This window comes from Ambystoma mexicanum, chromosome 2q (assembly GCF_040938575.1).
Source record: "Ambystoma mexicanum isolate Mex_15411 chromosome 2q, UKY_AmexF1_1, whole genome shotgun sequence".
NCBI classification, from domain to species: Eukaryota; Metazoa; Chordata; class Amphibia; order Caudata; family Ambystomatidae; genus Ambystoma; species Ambystoma mexicanum.
The window spans coordinates 630082607-630096060 of NC_090924.1; positions in this window are offsets into that span (position 1 = coordinate 630082607).

Consider the following 13454-nt stretch of genomic DNA (forward strand, 5'->3'; position numbering starts at 1 on the left):
TCTACTGGTAGGGGTCGATCAGATCCTATTACTGGTGGCAGGCCTCAGGCTCATAGAGCTATCAGCATTCACGCTGAGTGACCGCAGGGTCCTTCCAGGCCTGGAACCGAGGGGCGCAAAAGCTTTTCTACCACACACAAGTGAGTCAGACTACCGGTCAGATGACCGAGGGCACCAAGCCCACCGGAACATCTTCTGAAGTCCACTCCACCCCTACAACACCGTCTGAGGGCTCTCAGAGGTCTGGTACTAAGGACACTACACTGAACCCTGGTTTCCTGCGCATTCCTGATCTACCTGTGCAAGTGCACAAAATGGCCATCACGGTAGGCATCGCTGAGGCAGATGGTCATCCGCCTACACCATACCCCTCGTCCTCTTTGGAATGGACTACACAAGCCGGCAGAGAACAGTATTCACACTCAATATACTCCAGGGTTCAGGGACAAATGGTCTCTGCAACAGCAGATGAGTCCTTATCCAGTGCAGCAGTTTTATTACTATACACCCCAATGCAAAGAGGGACAGTCAGTGGCTCATGAAAGAGCCGGCTCATATCACGAGGCATCACTCTTGGTGCAACATTCCTCACAACAGTCTTCACAGGTGGCCTGTAAGGACAGGTTTTTCGAATGAATCTTGGCTTTAATGAATTCCCAACAGATGTCCGGATCTTGAAAGGCCTTATCCGGGAGGCAGTGGCACAGATGCTGCTGCAACTACCTCCTGCAAAGGTACCTTTTCCAGCTCTTCCACACATGCTGCCTCTGCCTCCCTGCCCCCCACCACCTTTGCCACCACTGCCACCACCGCCACCTGCACCAGAGGCTCCAGTCCCTCCAGTAGTGGCGATGGCGCTAGACCGGTAGCTGACACTTGCAGGACAGCATGCACTGTAAGGTCACAGGGCCTGCAACAGATATTACTGATGATGATGCAGATGACAATGAGGATGTTTCCACATCAGCTAAATCATTCCACGACAGAATGGAGGGTCTAGCAGATTCCTTGGGGGTACCAAAGTCTGTACAAGCCCAGCAAGAACCTTGGATGCTAGATGAGGTTCAAGCCTCAGGTCAACCAATAAATCTGATATTCCTCTACAGAAGGATGTCTTATGTTGGCAAAGAAGGTGTGGCAGATAGTGTATTCAGGTGCTCAGATTAACAAGTGCTTAGATGCACATTTTGGCAGTGGGAGGGAACACCATAATGCTTACAGCTCACCTGCAAACACATGCCTCGGTGGAGGCGGCTGCCTCCCTCTACTGCAAGTCCTCCTGTTTATGAAACCATTAATAATTACCTGTGCCTGGTGTTTTTTCATCATTCAACCCTCACGGCATTAGTTTGTTTCTGTAGCAATGGCCTCCCTGAACTGCTTTGCTTAGCCAAACAAACTAAATCAACAAAGTGAAAAAAGAGAAAGCAAAAGAACATGATTGATTATCTACAGGGCCTGAATTCTGATACTGTGATAAATGGAAGTACTATCTTCAGCCAACCCAGCTGCAGACGTCTTCGGCTTCCAAAGCTGCAGCAGCTGCGCGCATCGAAGTGGGCTCCAAGTGGACTGTTGGGCTGCCCGGGAATTTGTGAAGGAAGTTTGCCGTCTGCAGACTTACATCGGACTTTCTCGCTTGTCACAGCGCCGTGCGCGAGAGGAAGTCCTTGGAAGGCGAAACACCGCATTGGGAACATTAACAATCACTCACACACTTGCTCCGCCCCTGGCTCCTGCTGCTCGGCCCCCTGCTGACGCTGACGTCCTATTTAGCACTCGTGCACGCGCATCGCGTGCGCGCATCAAAGTGGGCTCCAAGTGGACTGTTGGGCTGCCCGGGAATTTGTGAAGGAAGTTTGCCGTCTGCAGACTTACATCGGACTTACATCGGACTTTTCTCGCTTGTCACAGCGCCGTGCGCGAGAGGAAGTCCTTGGAAGGCGAAACACCGCATTGGGAACATTAACAAGTAATGAACTCGGACACTTAGTGAACCATCTCAAAGTCTCTTAACAAGGACTGCCGCGGCTTCATCGCGGCATTTCATTGCAGTCCTCAAATTGTACTTACTTGTTTGTTTCTTTTCAAGCGCCTAACTTGGCCCCTTTTCTATTTCTTCACAGTCACTCACACACTTGCTCCGCCCCCGGCTCCTGCTGCTCGGCCCCCTGCTGACGCTGACGTCCTATTTAGCCCTCGCGCACGCGCATTGCACGCGCGCATCGAAGTGGGCTCCAAGTGGACTGTTGGGCTGTTAGGCAGTGAGGCAGGGTGCGCGGGGCAAGTAAGTATCTTAATCTCTAACTATTTGTATTAATTTGAAGGTTGCGATAAATGGTTGCAGGCTTGCGAAGTGGGCCCCTCTTGAAATCTTCGCCCAATAAAACACCTAAAATAAGTAGAAAAAATAAAAAAATGCTTCTTCCTAAAGTTATGGAAATTTCAGGCTCTTTTGGGGAGACTGCGAGATCTGCCCTAGTACCTCATTGGGGGCCAATTACTGACCAGGACTTAATAAAACATGAGGTGGCTTTTGGATATGCCCGATCCCAGGCACAAGCACCAGCTACAAATGGATTATCCACCGCTGAGTGTAAATTGCACCCCAGGAAGTTGTCACCTAAACCACCTCGTAAAAGCTTTCTTAGTATGCGCATGGATGCCGGTGCCTCGGAGCCTGAGCACCCTAATGAAGATACCCCGTCCTCCCCTTCTGATAACTCTATATTAGCGCCGGTGGTACTTGCTGCTTTAGAGAAACGGGTGAGGTTATCGGTGGGTCCTTCGACTCCTGTTACTTTTCCGAGCTCGAAAAGAGCTGATGTGCACATGCACTGTAAAGAAGAATTACAAATGGAGGATTTGAATATTTCTCCTCCACGGCTTGATAATACACCTCAGTCCACCAAGATGCCTGTATCCAGCTCGTGGCCATCCTCCCCGACCCCGCCATCTTCTCCTAACAGGCAGCCTCGTGCAAATAATCACTTGGATACAGATCTTCCTTATTCACCTTCAAAAAAGACATCAGAGCATCCATTGGGTTTTGATATACTGGAACCTACAGGGGATTTTCAATCTCTTGAGGCATCCTACCCGGTCCTTACAAGAATACTCAATCTATTAGACCGTGGTCACGAATACACCCACTACGAACTAAGAGATTGTAAAACAGCTCTCACAGAAATTCTATTAAAAATTACCAAACTTGAGGGCTTTATCTTTGCAGACACCCTTAGACTGGCTCCCGATGGGCCCAAACCATTGCTAAAGGGACTTCTTACTAGGACCTCAGTAACCACCCAAACTGATCTCCCACACTTACCTGATAACGAATCTAATGTTACGAATCCTCCTCCTGTCACGTATGCATTTCCTCAATCTTTTGCTCAAACACTGATGGCCCCCAGACCCACTGATACATGCCAGATCCGTACGCACGGCCAACTATGTAGGGAAGTGGCTTTACATGCGGAAAAGTTGGACCAGCTTCTCTTCTTTCTCCAACCTAATTTAGGGGAGGAAAGAGTGGGTCCTCCCTTGTCCGGCACGGAGGATGCGCATTTACTTTATCCTGATAGCCCCTCGGCACTAACCAATCTATTTAAGATTGACAGTCAAATGGTTAGTGTGCCCACTAGCATTCCGTCTACAATTGCCAACACGCAAGTTCCGGCTGTTAAAAGCCCCTCACAACCTGAAGAGCGATCCTTTATATCAAGGAAGGAAAAAAGCCTATTTTTCCGAGCCTTGAAAAGGAAAGCTGCTCGGGAAAAAGTCTCCAAAACATTGCAACAGGACTTGATCCCACATGTAAAGGGAAATGAAAAAACTAAATTAAAAATAGGGAATACTAGTGCCCCCGTAGCACAGACAAACGCTACAGTAGCGCAATTGCATCCAAATGATGGGGAACCTGGGGAATTAATTTCCAATAAAAACCAAAAAAAACAGTACCGTCAAACGAAGCACTCTATGAATGAGGAGTGTGGTCATTCTGCATCCCAGACGCACCTACCTAATTTCTTTAAACCGATAGACAATAAAATCACCCAAATAGGTAGGGGCGCTGGTACTCCGTCATGCAATAGCGAGAAGGACTTGGATACAAAAACTCCAGATGTGTTGGCTCCAGTAAATCATGAATCCCCTCAGGCACCCCATCCCGGCCCAAATCGAGAGATTGATAAGAAAGCTTTACACGCACGAAAGGCAAAGGGCATAGATGAGAATCAGAATCTACAGGGGGTATCTCCAGACCATCTGGGGGGGGATTACAAACTAGCAGGGGAACCCTTAAAGCTATCTACCACCATCATAGGATGGGAAATTATATCATTTAAAAATGGCATAAAGCGACTAAATCGATCTGCTTTGATGCAAGCCTTCAATCGGATACCTGGTCTTGGCACATTGCACACACACGACATAGAATGGATAACATTGCCACCTACTCAAAACAATTGTATGGTGTGCAAGGTGCAATCTGCCATTATAACTAACCTCCTCTTGCAATATACTGAGGAGTTACGTTTTATTGGCTTAATGCCGTATCCGTTTGATTCAATCGATGATGCCATCTCCTTCAATGAAACACCCCTGGCGCCCCCTCCTGATCAACTGCCAAAACTGGTCCCTGGCGAATCGCAGAGTGGGGTAAGCTCTGAGGTGATTGCTCAGTTAGTAACGCTATCTAATTCCAGCAAGGATTGGTCATGGCTGGCTGCTTTGCAAAACACTCGCAACCCTGCCATGAACAATACTCCTAAATAAGTAGCGTGCTCCTTTATCGATTGTATCCTGGAATTCTTGTGGCTTTAGTAATCTGTCATCATGGTTTAGTAATCCGCATGGTGAAATGGAATGTGATATCATGTTTTGCCAAGAAACCATGTGCACACATGAACTCCTACTACCTGGCTACACTGTTCTGCAAGCAAAGGCAAAACGCGGGTCTAGTGGTCGACCGTATGGGGGTTTGGCGATATGCCTAAATACTTCATTGAATATATTGGTATTGAAAGTTTTCAAAGCTACGGCAATGTTGGCTGCATTGATTATATTTAAGGAAGTAGATCCAACTCCTCTCCTCCTGGTATCCCTATATCACAATCCCCCAATGATTTCCCTAACGGGTGTATTTCTAGAGCTTGACACGCTATTCGATGAAATTTTGACACTCCATCTCACCTGTAATATTGTACTGGGAGGGGACTTCAATGCCTATTGTGCAACAATTAACCTTGGCCCTGAAAATTGTCGAGGTATGCTTCAACCTTGGCATAGAGGTAGATTATGGTTGGAATATTTGGAATCCTGGGAGCTTGACATCCTCCCGTTTAGCACCAATGATGGGTGCAATACCTGGAGAAGAGGCGAGAGATCGACTTGTATTGACTATTTTGCCCTTTCGCGCGGATTGCAGTCCGTTTCTAGCAAAACAACAATATACGATCCTGGGCTCAGCGACCATTATATGATTCATTTGAACCTTCAACTACATGCTGCGCAACTACCCATCGATAATCAACAAGGGTTTTTAGTAGGGGATCGGCCTGGCCTATCGCTTCGTTGGACTACCATCCTCTGCGATACGGTCAACGACATGATCTATGCACGATTCCAATTATATCAAAGATCTGCTTCTTATCTCCCCACGTCAAACCGAGAGTTTGATGTTCTATTTAATATAACAACCCAGATAATTCAAACCTTGCGTGGTAAGGCAACGAGCACCATTCTCGGCTCCCCCCCCCGCAAAATTCCGACTTTATTTTGAAAGCCAAAAGAGTAAAGAGAGCGGCCCTGAGGCAGATTTTTAAAACGGCTCCAAATTGGGCGAGCTACTGCATAGAAAAAAAAAGGATCTTAAACACTTACCGGAATAAATGCAGGGACCACAGGCTCTTTATTCAAAACCAGCAGAATCAAAATATGTTTAACACACTTTGTCACATGGACAGAAGGTCCACTTGGGGTTTACTTAGGGCAGGAACCTCTGTACTCCCCTCCAACCAGTCATCATCGATTTCAGCACACACATGGAGAACTTATTTTGAAAAAAAATTTGCTCTCCCACCACCATTTCAAGATTTGGAATTCAAATGGACCTGCTTGGCTTCTGCTTCCTTCTTACCATGGGAGATTCCTACTATTGAAGACACTATATCTGCCCTTAAATATTCAAAGGCAGCAGGCCCGGATGGGATTCCATCTTGTGTACTTAAACGATACCCAATCATGTGGGCCGGTATCCTGAAGCAACTGTTTGATAACATGCTGACAACTACATTTACCCCACCGTCTTGGCTAAATTCCATCATTGTCCCTATTTATAAAAAAGGAGTAAGGTCTCATCCAAGTAATTTCCGACCGATAGCGCTCATCGATACTGCTGCAAAGGTATTTGCCACTTTGCTCTTGGGTGAACTACAAGCGGTTATTGGTGAGCTCAAGATCTTATCCAAGTTTCAAATTGGCTTCCGCTCAAGGATGGGCACACCGCTAAATGCGTCAATCATGGTGCATCTTTTAGCTAAGCACAAAATCAGAGACTCAGGTCCTTTGTATATGGCTTCGATCGACCTCACTTCTGCCTTTGACTCAGTCATACGAGCATTGCTGTGGAAAAAAATGGTTGAGATGAAGATACCTCTTTACATTATACAACTAATATCAAAGCTCCATTCAAACACAACTTACTTGGTAAGGGTGAATAATGAAGGAGCAACAACACACCCAATAAACATCGGCCTAGGTGTCAAGCAGGGTTGTAATTTAGCAGCTACGCTTTTCAATCTTTACCTATGTGGCATTAATGACATTTGGAATAACCAGATCTCCTATCCAGCAAGGCTTGGCCATCTCAAGATCCAATGGCTAGCTTTTGCGGATGACATCGTATTATTTGATCGCACGCCCAAAGGTATGCAAATTAAATTAGATCTATTTGCATCCTATTGTCTGGCACATAATCTAAAATGCAATGTTGAAAAATCTAACATAGTAGTGTTCAGGAATCTCAAGAAGGGTAACATCACACGTAAGTGGAGTCTTGATAACTTTCCTCTAACCATAGTTACTCAAATTCGTTATCTTGGATATACCATAACTGATTCCAACTCGATGGCGATGTGGAGAGAGGTTCTACAGAAGAAGGCTGCTCCGCTCGCCACGCAAATGCGATTAGTATACCTGAAGTTTTGTAAGTTTTCACTGTTGCCACTTCTGGAATTTTACATCTTAAAAGTAGAGTCAGTTATTCTATTTGCTTTGGACATGTGCCTTGTGAATATTAACACCTACCTTCATCAACTACAAGGCTGTATGTGGAAGGGGGCTTTGAGGTTAGCCAAATCAACACCAAATATTGTGTTAAGGCAGGAACTTGGTTTTACTTCCCTATCTGCACGCCGTAATTGGCGCATGTTGGCTAACTTTGCTAGAATGCTATATCATCCCGCCAACTGTCTATACGAAGATCTGGGGCAACTAATGACTGCACCGGAACGATCTTCCCTGACGATTTACCATGCACAAATGCTTTACTTATTGGATGAGATTGCACTTACACCAGCAGACTTGGAATTCAGACCTAACCTCGTCAAACATCGCATTATAGAAAATGATTGGTGTAAAACAGTTTCTGCGATGGCGGATCTTAAGGGTTATAAGGAAGCAGCACGCTTCTGTTCCTCAAGACGACCGCATAAACCTTATGTAATTCAGTTCCCCTGTAATAAAGCTAGGGAAGCCTACTTACGTTTCAAAATGAACCAATCCCTCACCCTAGAAAGAATTAGTGGCTGGAGCCTGCATTGGAAATTACAGGCGGGATTGGGGTGTAGGTTTTGTAATGATAGTGCAACTCAAGAAACTCTTAAACATCTAGTGATATTTTGCACTCATTTTGAGCCAACACGTTTACTAACAATTGCAACTGATTGCTTACTAACTGAGGCAACCAGGGAATGGATATGGTTAGCCTGTATGTGGGGGACTCGAACGAGCCTTATAATAGCTTTGTGTAGACTTCTGCTGGTAATAAATAGTGAACTTGAGAGGATGTTTAATAGGAAAATGGCGTAAGAAACTTGTTGATGCTACTAATGTCGTAGCTGTATACCAGCTGACTAGGTGAAGTACATAGACTAGCTGTTAGAATTCCGCATTACAGTGCGTGGCAAATTCAGTTTACTGACACACAGGCCTAAATTAATATAGATGTGTTTTACTCAAATCTGAAATGTCGAAGTATTTGCATTATTATTTTGAAAACATGAAATGAAGCATCATTGTTAATGTCCCTTCACAAGTCTGTTATTTTATCAAAATGAAATGATGTAGATGATATAAGACTATGTTAGAATGCATCAATAATGATCTAGTATGATTCTCAAAATTCTACTTATACAAAATTGTTTTTTGTTCGATAAAGCGAATGCTGTATAGGAAATGAATAATGTAGTCTATATGGAATTTGGTTATGGATTGTGTTTTAACTGTGCAACATAGAAAATATCTTTTATAAAAGTTGTAAAAGTTTGTTGATAGAACTAATTAAACAACGGTTTGAAATAAAAAAAAAAAAAAAAAATTAAAAAACTGCAGCAGCATGTTCCGAATATAGCACAGGGGCAGCACGCTGGTCTTGGAAACAAGACCATGCAGAGCAACAGAGGTTGGAATCCCAGATTCATGTTTAGAAAACAAACTCAGGTATGATATTCAGCGCGTTTAAAAAAAATATATATATTTGTTCTTGTAGATGGAATAAAATAATGCTGTCAAATTGTAAGGGATCATTGATTGAATTGGTACTAGAGACCTCCCCCCCCTCAAACTAAATGCAGATAACTTGTCAGGCTGATCAATAGTTCCAGTATTGCAAAAATCTGAATTATAGCCCTTTATACACAAAAAGAAAGCATTTAAAGGTGACATATATTTTTTAGGGTAGAAACTTTGCTTTAAAGAATATAATGTTTTTGTATTGAATGCTATTGAATATGTGTGAGCTGAGGGGGGTTTCATTGAGATGGAAATGCTGGGAGTAGACAGCATAGGACAGGTATTGCAATATAATGAAGAAGCATTTGCATGCAAGTTTAAGATTTGCACTAAAACATTTAGAGCACATTGGAGAGGTGTCGAGAAGGCGAACAATGCTTCCTTCACTATTCATTATATCTCTGAAGTCTGGAGACATTTAGAGAAAAGATTTAAAAAATGTGTCAAGGATCAAAGGTTGAAAAAGGTGTTGCCGAGATTTAAAATGTAATTTTGGGTGCAAACTATAGTAAGTTATAGTAAAAAGCAGGCCAATGTATAAGTGGATGTATAAGTGGATGTTATGGAACTAGGCATAGTGAATATGTATGGGGGAAAGCAGGATAAATAAGATATAAAACACTTTTTATTGAAAAAATATGAGAAATGCATATAGAATTTTTTTTTTTTAAATTTAACATAAGGAAGCAGTGAGCATTGAAGAAAGGTGCTCGCAAGGTGTACTGAGACTAAAAGAAATGATAAATTTAAAACAGATGGATTGAGAAAACATTAGGTTAAAAAAATATACTTTTTTATGGAAGTACACATCTTGATGGTCTGACTTCTAAAAACAAGGAGAGCATTATTTAGAAAATGTTGAAAGAATTGTTTGAATAAATATATATTTATGAAAAAAGTGTAACTAGGCTGAGGCACATGCATACATGAGAAGGCATGCATAAATATATGCATGCACACACACATACATGAGAAGACATGCACACATGCAAGCCCACATGCACGCATGCATGCACATATGCACATGTGATTTTATGGAAACATAGACGATCAACGAACTATAGACAATGGGCCTCATTACTGCTGCCAGACCGGTTATGCCATTCCGCCTCCGTGATTGCCGGAATCACTGGGGCATTACAACCCCAGTGACCCGTAATTCTGGAGGCGGAATTCTGTAAAGCCCCATTCCCATGGAGTCCTTCTATGTGGGGACCATAGAAACACTGGTTCCATCTATGACTGAGCCGGTGTTTCCATGTCCGCCTGCAGGCAGGTGGTGTTACTTCTGCCAGGTCAGACCTGGCGGGAGTGACACTTCCCGCCTGCAGGACTCAGAATCAGCCGGTCCAGCAACAACGGTGGCGGTGGATTTACCACCACCATTGTTTCCAGACCGGATGACCTGTAATGAGGCCCAGTGTATTTAAAAACATGCGCACACACACAGGATGTTTTTTGGTTTGCATGTAGAATGATAGCTGACACAGAATATAAGAGTAGCTGGTAATTTTTAAAGAAATATAAAGATTAGAGATGTGCTTACTTATATTTAGGAACACTGAGATTCTTGCAGTATGAAAAGCAAGGGTGAAAACTGTAATTATATTTCACCAAAGTTTATGTTAGAGACTGTTTGAAGTAGGTACAAAGATGTTTGGGAAGCAAGTGGGGGAGGAAAGCAAGGTCATGAGTAAAGATAGTTGAGTATCGCGCAGTATTCTAGGGTGCTGATAGAAAAAAAATAGCAAGAAAAGCAATGAAAGGAAAACTCAAGGACGCAATGGTAGTTCAGAAGGAATTACTTTCCTTTAAGGCATATTTTGATAAATGGAAGAGTATTGGGAATGCAGTAAGCAAGTGGATGCACCAAAGATGGATAATCAGCACCAAGTAAATCAAGAAAGGAATGGATTCATGCCACAAATAGTAAAATGAGGAATAAAGAAAGAGGTGGTGTTAATAAGAAACAAGGTAGATTTCACAATATGCAGAATGATAAATGTAAAAATGGGGCTTGTCAAAAGAGCTCCTCCTGTACATTAAATATATGGGTTGACAGAGCACATTGTGCAAGCATATGGAAGCCAAGGAGATGCACAAGGTGGACAGTTCTCAAGGGGGGGGATAGTTTATCCCCCAGTATATAGCTCATAAGCTAAGGAAGGCTTTGCCCAGGATCAGACACAAGCGCTGGGAGTGCAACAAGCAACATCAGCTAGAGCCAGTGTATAAACAAATTCACTGCAAGGGCAAGTGTAGTGAGCCCCCATGCAGATTCAGCAATATGCAAACACAGGACATGTAGGGACACCCATGATAGGAGGTGCCATTATGGCAGGAGGAAATCGTTTCATAGGAACAGAGTTGTGCATGCACCCACAAAAGGCAGCTCACAGAGCTGCTTGATGTGCTCAGAATTATTAGTGGCACTAGGCCCCAAGAAGTGGCAAGAGTTAATGTGGCTGTAGTAGGAAAGAATATTTGCTATATTAGTATACACTGGGACTGCATGTTTATGTAATGAAAGCGGAAAAATGTTGGATGATGGGAATTATCAGAAGATTGAGGGTTCTTTGGAAGACACAAGTTGAGTCTCTTTTTGTTGATGAATCATTAGTCTTTAATAGGAGAGTGTGTTATGACTGATCTTTGTTATATTGGCAACATGCACCTGCCAATGTTTTGGAAAGGGATTGAATGACAAAACTTTAACCATGATGATTTTATTTAGTTAATCAAGGGATAGTGTGCTCCACTTTTAGAATGCACTTTTTGAGCGTGGATTAATTTATAGTGGCATGTACAGGGCAAATGGTCCTGCAGGGACTGTGGTAAAACCAGATGTCTTTTTTAGTATGAGATGAGCGTTTGGTTAAACATGGCTATTTGGCCTAGCGGAAAAAGTGGTGAGAATATTTGTTCAGATCACGGCTTCTATGGATAAAGAGCGGGGACAGATAATACCTCTTGAAATAAGAAGCAGCTATAGGTAAGACAGACAATTAACATGCTCAAAGGAAGGGACAATAAGAGCGGACCATGGAGGACAGTGATAGTTCTCAAGGAAGGGTCTAGGCTGATTGACGTCACTGATGGTGACATATTTACACTGGAGTGAACAAACAAGGATGTGGCGTTTCTTTAGGAGCATCACATACTGAAAAGGAAAAGGGAACATTTTATAGCATGTGGCAATAATGTAGCCATATGAAGCATAATTTCAGGAAGGCTTGGAGAGAATGTCAGGTGACAAGTGGACTAAAGGGCCGCATAATATGGTTCCAGTAAAATGAATAGTGGAAGATGAAAGTAAATGATTGATAAACAGCACAGGAGTAAGAAACTCAAAAACGAGATGTTTGATGATAAAAAATGTAGGGAGCCCAATAAAAACAATAATGAATGAAGGACTGAATGAATGATTGGATGAATGAATGATGGGATATTAAAGCAGCAAGAATAATAAATACAGAAAAAAATCGGATTTTGAAAAATAAAGAGCACCATTGAAGTTACTGGCTAAAATTGAAAAATCTTGTGTATTTCAATTAAAAAGATAATGTGATTAGTGAAAGGCCAAAAGGAGTATGATGGGCCAAGATAGTTCTTATTATTTAAGAGAATTTTCTGTAGGACTGATTCAAAGAAAATATAAGAGTAAGGGCCTCATTACGACCCTGGCGGAAAGTGACTGACCGGGCCGCAACAGCGTAAATAGCGTTTCCGCCATTGCACGAAGGAGCAAAGTGCGGCTAATCACGACCCATCGGGCACGAGCATTACGCCATGGCGGAATCCGAAAGGCTGCGATGGCGGAAATGACCCCAAAACGGCCCTTACCGCCGCCGTACGCTGCACCAGGTGCAATACCGCCACCCATCTTAGCGGTCACCGTAATGAGCGGTCACCGTAACGAGCGGGCACCGCAAATTACGGCCACCGTAAATATACGGAAACGGAAGTAAAAGCATGTGGCCGGAACGGGAAACAGCACGCCGCACAACTATAAAATCCGAATCCCAACACAACCATTAAAAATCCGACCCTGACACACATCCCAACCCGTTAGCAACCCCAGTTAAAAAAATAAATATGGGAAAGGTAGCCAAGAAAGCGTGTGACCGCAAGCGGCAGGTACACTTCTCCCGAGAGGAACTGACCGTGCTCACCGAGACCCTCCAGGAAAATGCCGCCGTCGTCTTCTCCAGTCAAATGACCAGGACGGCCCTTGCCAACAAGAAGGCCATATGGGCCCTGGTGGCACAGCGCGTAAGTGCGGTGGGGACAACACCCCGCACGCCACAGCAATGTCGCAAGCGGTGGGACGACCTGCGGATCCGCGTACGCAGCATACTTTCTGCGAACAGGAACATCGCCACAGCTACCGGGGGGGGTTCAGAGTCGCCCATCAAGTTGACCCCCTGGGAGGAAATCTGCGCCTCCACCATAGGAATGGAGAGCATAGAGGGAGTCGGAGGGATGGAGAAAGGAGTGCCGACATCCGGAGAATCAGGTAGGTTGGCCAAGAGAAACAATGCGAAATCCACAAACCACGAACATGTGCAGTACCATGTGACCCCATAGTGCAATACATACTTTGCCCTGACAGCGCCCTCTAAAAGTCAGAATGAACAAACAAATCAATCAAGAAGCCATAA